Raw genomic sequence first — 9,485 nt, forward strand, 5'->3', positions numbered from 1 at the left:
ACGGAGACAACAGACGTATCCATTCAGCCTCATCCCGTATTGCCGTCAAAAACATTTCGCACCTCTCCTTCTTCCCTCTCCATGATAATTGACTGGTTCAAGCATCAATCATCCTCATCATAAAGTTGAGAGAGCAGCGTCTTCTCCAGATTGTAAAGGTAAAATCTCAATTTGTTTGGTAGATTTTGTGCAAGATTCACAAAGGGGTTCAATTGATAGATAATTTTTTGTTTATGAAAATCCTATGGAAGATTTGGATTCCACGAACTAGATTTTGTTAAGAATCCTCAAAACCTTTCCAAAGCGGAGCTCAATCCATTCTTTTTACCTAATCGCTATGCATTACTCCAAATCTCCATTATGCTACTGATCTTTAGTATCATCCCTACAAAAGATTGACGTGTGTGCATCTTTGCAATAATTCGAGAGCTGGGTCATCTTTGCGATTTCTTGAATTCTTCTCCTATTACGTCCATTATATTTTTCCTGGAATTTGAACCCCAATAGTTCAGAACTTTGATCAAACTAGTTTGATTGTAATAGTTCCCGTTTGCATATTGATGATGGTTGTTGGAAACAGGTATTGGATGAAAGCAAGCACGTTTCTTGAGTTGGGTCGTAGTATGTGTATTTAGATTTTGTCAATCATTATGAGCAAATTTGTTTTTCTTTTCTTAATTTTGAAGCTAAACAGCTTTCTGGGTATGTTCAGTACAATATTTGGGGTAATTTTTTTCAGATCTTTGCCAAGTATGTCCCTCCTATCAACCCAGTTGGCCGCAGCGCGTACGGGATTGTTTGGTAAATTTATCTTCTCTTTCTTTCTCTGTGTAATGTGTTTTTGTGTTCAAGAAATTGTGGACTTCTCTGGGTTAGAAATGGTATGTCAATTGAAAAGCTCATTTTGAAATGAATTGGGTAGGCTTTGCTTTTGCTTAGTGGGGTTTGGATTATCTGGGCAATGTCAAATTAGGGAATTACCCTTTACTTCATTATCTAATTATGTCTGTATCAGTTTTGGTTTTGGGAGTTAGGGAAGTGATTTCTATAACAGTGGCATGCATAAATGCGAGTTCTTGCTGATACAATAATGTTCAAATTTTTTGTGGAGATAGTTGATACAAGTATTGCTTCTCACTGGTTTGATGAAAATTGAGAGATCTCTTGGTGAATATGTGTTTCTGTATATGGTGATTTTTACATAAATTTGAGTAGAGAGGTGGTTGATATTTTCTTGCGGTAGCTATGCAACAGACTCTGAGACAAAAGAAGAGGTTGCAATCAAGAAGATTGGGAATGCATTTGACAATAGGATCGATGCCAAGAGGACGCTCCGAGAGATAAAGCTCCTTTCCCATATGATATTGTCTAATGCATAAAACCATTGAATGAAAAGTTGCTTTGTTTACATATATGTAAATTTATACATAAATATAGGCTCATATGCAGGCAGAACAAATATCCAATGTGTTAATTCCTTTGGTTAATTGGTAATCAAAACTTTATTGCTTCCATCTAGTTCTTTCTATTCTGATCCTCCGAAGACTATGTGCTAGTCATGTCGCAGTAGCAGCATATGTGGTCAAGTTATAGTATGAATTATGTAACCATGTAAACTTTGATGAGATCAAAGCGTAGATCACTTTAAGTAACATATAATGTTTTTTTGCAGTACTTTCTGTATCAATTGCTTCAGGGATTGAAGTACATACACCTGCATATGTTTTACACCGTGATCTGAAACCAAGCAATCTGCTTCTAAATGCAAATTGTGACCTTAAGATTTGTGACTTTGGGCTTGCAAGAACTACATCTGAGAAAGATTTCATGACAGAATATGTTGTCACTCGTTCCGAGCCCCAGAATTACTACTCAATTGTTCTGAATACACTGCAGCTATTGATATTTGGTCAAATGAACATGAAGGAGATGGTTCGGGAAGACAAAAAATGGAGGTGTTAAGAAATACAATTGCACAAAGTCTAATAATGCATCTACTTAGCATTTAGTTGCAAATTTCAAGTAACTTCAGTATATTTGTGTAATGGTTCCCGTTGAACTATGGTCGGGAAATTAATCCAAATATTCTAGACTTATTTTGTGTAATTGTAAAACATAATATGCATATTGTAGGGTTTAAATTAAATATTTTATTCGGTCCAAGCAAGGGTATAAGGATAATACATGAGAAATTTTTTAATTTGGTATGCACTACTAAAAAAAATTGCTTTTGCGACGGCAATTTGGGCTTTTGCGACGGAAAAAACTTTTCGCGACGGAAAAATGAGCCTTTTGCGACGGAAATATTGGCGTTGCAATAGGTGGCGTCACAAAATCCATTTGCGACGGTAAAATTCCGTCGCAAAAGATAATTGCGACGGTATTCTCTTGCCGTCGCATCAGTTATTGTTTTGCAACGGCTATTTGCTACGCAGGCTTCCGTCACAAAATATCCATTAGGGTAGCCCAGGTGGAGGTATTTGCTACGGTTATGTTGCCGTCGCAAAGTGTAATATTTACAAAATAACCGCCAAACCTTGCCGCCAAAATTTAACCGCCAAACCTTACCGCCAAAATTGATGCTACGGTTAGTTTGCCGTCGCAAATATATTTATAAATTTTTATTAAAATATTTTGATAAATAAATAAAACTATATAATTTTATACCAATTGCGATGCTGAAATGGCCGTCGCAAACGCTAATTTTGTTTTATTATTATTTTTTATTTTTTCCTATTTCCACAAAATTAAACAAATAAATAATAATAATAATAATTAAGCAATTAAATATCTTCAGAAATTAACATTAATTCATGAAAAATATAGTTAAACATATCTATTGAGTCATCATACCATATTCAAATACAAACACTAAAATGAAAATAAATGTGTTGTCATTTTCAAGTATTGAAAATTATAACCACACTTGAAATAAAACAACAATCACAAGTGCACCATTTTACTTTGTCATTTTGTGAGCTTTGCACTTGCTTTCATTTGCTTTGCTCTTTTTGCCATGAGAACCTGTAATATAAACATAGAAAAACCAATGTTACCTTAATGTCCACTTGTCCAGTAAGCAAGATAGACAACAAAATGCACATATTCTTTCGTGATGGTGTCTATACAAACAAAAAAAAAAAAAAACATTAAGACATTGATGGACCTCAATCAATAGTAACAATACATACTAATTTCCAATAAAAATTTTGGAATTGTTAGTGTAATTAATGGCTGGAGCTCTATCTTTGTTTGAAAGCCATTAGTGCAATTGTCAAAACCTTACGACAAATACAAGTTCATCAATATCCTTCAATTAAAACTAGAACAAATCACAAAACGCAAAGTCACAAACAAATACATAATCAAACATTTGCAACACACAGATAACCAAATTCCATGTAAAAGAACATAAAAAGTCATACGTATAGACCTCGATAACTAGCCTTAAGGTTATAAATCAGTTCTTACGTGCGAACCGATATGGCTAGCTACTTTCACAATGACACAACTATCTGAAAATAAAGTCTGAAATATTGGTATACTTTTGTAGGGAAGTTAAGAATGTTTATGTTCAGTTCGTGAACAAGTCTGAATATGGGAAATTATTAAAATCAAATGAAACAAACAGAAACATAGTATCAACTGAAGAATTTCCTGATGCAGACCCTCAACTTCGAAAAATCATAACTTACTCTAGAAAATTCCTTTTCATGAGATTTCAATTTTGACATGATCTTCTAGATGGCTACTGAAAATTTCATGAAGACACCAAGTTCAAATACCCAGCCAAAATGTACAGTTTTTAGTAAGAAGGAAACTGGGTCAAAAACTACAAAATGCAGACTTCTGTCATTTAGCCTCGAAATTAACCACTAAATCTTAAATGAAACTGTATGAAACTATAAAGATATTAGGCCTAAAGTATAAGCTTTCAACACGAATATCTAAAGCAGAAAGTTTAACCAGTTTTCCATTTACAAATTCAACTGTTATTTACCAGCCAAAAGGCCTAGGCAATTGAACAAGGTTCGACTAATTCATACAATAAACTTTTTGAAAGGCCTAGTCAATAAACACCTTACACAATATGCATCAATACATGAACAAAACATAGAAACACAAAGTCCCAACTTCCCTGGGTACAAACAGAAACATAGTATCAATTGAAGAATTTCCTGATGCAGACGCTCAACTTTGAAAATTCATAACTTACTCTAGAAAACTCATTTTCATGAGATTTCAATTTTGACATGATCTTCTAGATGGCTACTGAAAATTTCATGAAGACACCAAGTTCAAATACCCAGCCAAAATGTACAGTTTTTAGTAAGAAGGCAACTGGGTCAAAAACTACAAAATGCAAATGTTAAAACCTTACGGCAAATACAAGTTCATCAATATCCTTCAATTAAAACCAGAACAAATCACAAAGTGCAAAGTCACAAATACATCATCAATAATCAAACATTTGCAACACAAAGCGCAAAGTCACAAAAGTCTGGAGAATTACCCTTTGAGTTCCATTTTGTGAAGGGGATATTACTGGAGAATTCTGCTCCAATGAGGGCTGGTCATGATTTGCATTTGGAGTTACTTCATCTCCTATAGACTCCCTCAAAATTTCATGCCCACTAGTTGCATCAGCAATCTAGGAAATATATAATACATATATACACATAATAAACTTAAGTTAGTGTAAGTAGTAATACATACAATTAGACATGAAACAAACCATAAACATAAAAGTAATATAAACTAGCTATAGAACATAAAGTAACACCTATCAGTCTGATAATGCACAAAAGATGTATAAATAGACCATGTTAATATTACTTAGTGGATATTCTACATGGACAGCTTATTAGTTCACTTTGATTCTTATTGGTGTATGCAAACTTCAAAAAGTCTTCATAACCATCAATAACCCTCTTTGACCATCTGTTGCCTAAGTTTATCCAACTCTTATCCATTGTGAGATGCAAGTTTTCTAGATCAATCAAACAAAACATTGAGTCAAGATTATGTATCGGAAAGGCTAAAGGTTTATCAAAGCTACATGTTTGTGTTAATTGAGTTTTCCATTAGTTAGAAGTTTGTCTTGGTTTCACTAAGCTACATCAGAATATGTATGTCTTGTGCAAGTTATATTTTACGTAAATTATATAATGTTATTTTATTTAAAATAAACTAGTGGAGACTCTAAAAGACTAATGTACATCAAAAATAAAAAATATAAAAAATCACAGCCATAACATTATAACATTGCCACAGACAAACTTAGTACTTCTTCCATAATAAATGAAAACAATAGAAATATAAAAATGGGGAAGAAGTACTAACCCGGTAATATCAAGCTCTTGGCTTTGGATTTCCAAAATTAACTCCAAATCCGTCACTGCTGACTTGAAGATGAGCAGCCTTTTCAAATAATGGATGGTGTTCCCTGCAGCAGAAACTAAAATATGAGTGTTTCTTGTGATTAGAGAAGCACAATGAACAAAAAGCTACTGCCCATACCATTAAACTGGACCTATTGATTAAAATCCAATAATCTAAAAATTTATCTATGAGATTGTTGAGGCAAACATAACAAAGAAGAAGAGTCACAGTAGTATTACAATGATATAACCTACCGACTAGGAAACTTGAAAGGGTCCAAGTCTTGAAGTTAGAGATGGGAAGCGATTCCCAATAATGGAAAAAGAAACCGATTTCAAACTAGAAACGCTGCTGCTGCGTGCCTATCAACATTGAACCACAAGAACTGAATGTCAGGTACAACATAAGACTATTGAATAATAACTAATATATGAACAGAATATCAGAACGACAAAAATGCATCTTAGATTGAATGTATAAATGAAGTTGCGAATGCAATGAAATCTATGATCTCATCAACATATATCTAGTTTGGTCAGAGAAGGTATCTCTATAACAATTACATTCATATTTGCAATAAACAATTACATTCATATTAGCTTTCATCATGCACCCAAACTAAGATACAAGTCCAACCCCAACCTTGTCACCTTGTATAAAGGCTACTAGAGCTTCACAGAACAATACCCAGTAAGAGAAAAAATTCTGCCTGAATTAATAAACAAATACATGGAGAAAAATAACTATAGCTCAACACATTTTGCAATAGTACTTATGCTCATGCAGTGCTTCTATACTACGTTTTACTTAATTGAAGAAATTGGACCAAAATATCATCTTCCAATTCATTACACTCCCATCTCACCCATTCTCAAATGGCTTTATAACCCCCTATTTAGCTAGCTGGATTTGGGTCCCAGGAACAAAAGCACTGCATCAAATAAATGGAAAGAAAGACTACAATAGCATTACAGATGCCCACTTTGTGACCAAATTATATACCAAACATAACCAGACAATATAAAGCACTGAAGTAAACAAATCCCAACAATCAAATGCATAACTGTTAAGCACAATGGATATGAAAGCAGATAAAAGTTTTATAAATTTGTAATCCGCCTATAATTTCTAACAAACTATCCTTGTCCCAACAACTGACTTCCTAACATGGTAAAACAGAAGTTTTTTTTTTTTTTTTTGAAGTATACAAGTTGCATCAAGAAGGGAAGATGTATAGACAAAACGAATAGGATCAAAAACACCAGATGTATATGATTTAAGACAAATTACCTTGGATTTCTTTGAAATCTCTTCCCATGTGGTCGAGGAGCCTTCCCCTCCTGAGTACCATCCTTGCACCTTTTGACCTTGAAATCAGTCCAGGCAGCTGAACCGCCAAGGCTGGAAAGTGGGCTGATGAGCAGCAAAGCAGTTTAATAATCAGAAACTGAGTTTATATATTTATATATTTATAATGATTTGATTGCCATTCATGATCACCATTTCCAACTTGATCTTAAACTTTTACTGTCTGTTGTGTTCAATCTAAAAGAGGTTCGAGGCTAAGTTACAAGATCTTGATTGCTTGAGTTGGTTCAAGTTAGTGATGTGTCTGGATCATATTGCTTGATGACTATTTTTGTTTTCAATATTTTTTGACTGGTGTGGCTGAAAGACTTGAGAAAAGGTATTATAGCCAGGTAGACAGGTTAACCTTGTCACTCTTTGCAGAGCTTGCGCCTATGTAGTCTCTGCAAATATACTACTCTTGTGTAGTATATTACATTAAATTATGTATGCAAAGCAGAGATCACATCCTTTATCTGTGATACTAAAAATATATGAGATTCTATGGCTACCTGAAAGAGTGAACATTTTTCTAGTTAGTGAGCAAGTGAAGTTTAGCTATCCTGAGGTAAAGGGGTACAATCTTCACTATGGTTTTATACTGAGTTTACTAATTAATTACAATGAGATCGGGATGAGATGAGATTTTGTAGGTACTTGAAAATGTCAGCAAAAATTCCATTGAAGTTTGAATTGTATATTTATTGTTTGGAGGAGGGAGTGGGCATTTCACTTGGAACTGTTGTATACTTTTCAAAAGAGATACCTGGCATATGTTTTTGCCATAGAGATCCAGCAGATCTAGATCTCTTATAACCCACACTGCGTCTCTAAGCTGGCATAGTGGCACCTCCTGCTATGCATATGTTTGTCACTCTACCTCTTTATGATGAAACTCTTCCAAGTAAATGGAATTGCACAGTCACGAGCTCAGAGATAGATTTATGAGCTTCATTTTATTAGTACTTTTCTTTTCTTTAATCATAAAAGTCCAGAGTTCATGTAAAAGCTTCTTGGTTTTAGGAAAGTTCTGAAACTTTAGGGAGTATATCGGGATTCTATAAGCATTTTACAATTTGCCATCCCTTGATCTATATAAAATTTATTTTTATTCTTGTCTAAGCTTAAATGGGTTGAAATTGTGGGAGGAGTTAGTGTTAGCATCTTAATTTTGGTTTTCTTAATGCAGGGCCTATCGAGCATTGTACATATTGAACTGGATTTACCGCTACTTTACTGAGGATCACTATGTCCACTGGATAAGTATGATTATCTTTCCCATGAATTCAAGTGCACAGAATATTTAGCTCTGCGTTCATGCATTATTAAAACATCAGTTTTCATCATTTCTGTCGTACATCCTAAATATGCACATTTTTGTTAGTAATTTCTTTTGTGTGGGCTGAATATGAACCTCTCAATTATATCCATGTTCTTCATGTTTCCGATTAATGAATCAGAATATCAGAAATCTGCTTAGATGAAATTAGAATAATAAAAATATGAATGTACCAATAAAGAATATAATTTTGATCAAATCAAAGATAGGGAAAAAAATATCTAAAATGTAATTAATATCCTCTTCTTTCCTCCGGCTTTCCCAGTAACACAATGAAAACTAATGATAAGATTACCTTTAAAAAGGGAATCGTTAATTCAGGGTGCTGATGCTTGCTAAGAATCTCAAGCTCCAGAGAAACTGAGCGCATCTGCACAATCAGAGCCAGAGCATTAGCACCACAATTTCTCCAAATACCAAAACAAAATGAAGGAAACAGGAAGGGAAGGACTGAAATAAATTGCTGCAGAAACCTCTATGTGTAGCAATAAGGAACATTACTCTCTAAAATGAGCATGCTAAAAAAAGCAATCTAAATTAAATGGAGAAGAATGTGATTTCAAGTTGCCGCTACCAAACCCCCCATCTTCACCAGCAACAAACAAATTTGCTCACTCCGCCAACTCCAACAGCCAAACATGTTTATGAACAGACAACAATTATCCCACACCCACTTCTCTATCTCCTCACCCCTTCCCTTCAACTATGACCCTCTTCTTTCCCAATTCTCTTCATCATCAATTCCCTTCTCATCCACACTTGAACACCCAATTCTGATATTCCAAAAAAAAAAAAAAAAAACATTCGTTCGATTCCTTGGCTTTGATTAGTTCTTGGAAAGCTGAGCTCTCCGTTGTGGGTCTTGTTCAAATTCTGGTTTTGGATTCTAATTTATCGCTATATAAACCATCTGGGCTAGATAGATCATCAGACTAGGACAAACAACAGTAACAATTCGATATTAAAAGGATTTCTTAATTACCTGGACTGCAGACAGAGATTCGGCAGTTGATGCTGAAGGAGGCAGCGAGAGAGAGAGTGGTGAGGTACTGGGCGAGAGAGAGAGCGGTTGTGTTTGGGAGATTTCTTAATTACCTGGACTGCAGACAGAGATTCGGCAGTTGATGCTGAAGGAGGTAGCGAGAGAGAGTGTGGTGAGGTACTGGGCGAGAGAGAGAGCGGTTGTGTTTGGGACTTTGGGCAAAAAGAGGGAAAAAGAATTAGGGCTGTTTTGTTGGTAGGAAATTTTGCCCAAAAAATCAGAGGGAAAAATAGAGGGAAGATTATTTGGATTAGCGCCAAAAGTAAAACGGTGACGTTTATTTGTTGCCAAGTCTTCTTTCCTCTTTTTTTTTTTTTTTTTTTTTGTACAGTAATCATACAAATGTATTTTTACGACAGTAAGATAAAAATCCGT

General features: G+C 34.6%; 1 long non-coding RNA gene across 1 annotated transcript; it reads left to right on the forward strand.

The window, feature by feature from the left end:
• The first annotated feature begins 36 nt into the window (after positions 1 to 36).
• On the forward strand, positions 37 to 1,365 carry LOC121051452. The gene is made up of 3 exons (XR_005805763.1): positions 37 to 158; positions 740 to 801; positions 1,255 to 1,365. It is a non-coding gene; the product is annotated as an uncharacterized LOC121051452 (long non-coding RNA).
• The last annotated feature ends 8,120 nt before the right edge of the window (positions 1,366 to 9,485 follow it).

This window comes from Rosa chinensis, chromosome 1 (assembly GCF_002994745.2).
Source record: "Rosa chinensis cultivar Old Blush chromosome 1, RchiOBHm-V2, whole genome shotgun sequence".
Taxonomy (NCBI): Eukaryota; Viridiplantae; Streptophyta; class Magnoliopsida; order Rosales; family Rosaceae; genus Rosa; species Rosa chinensis.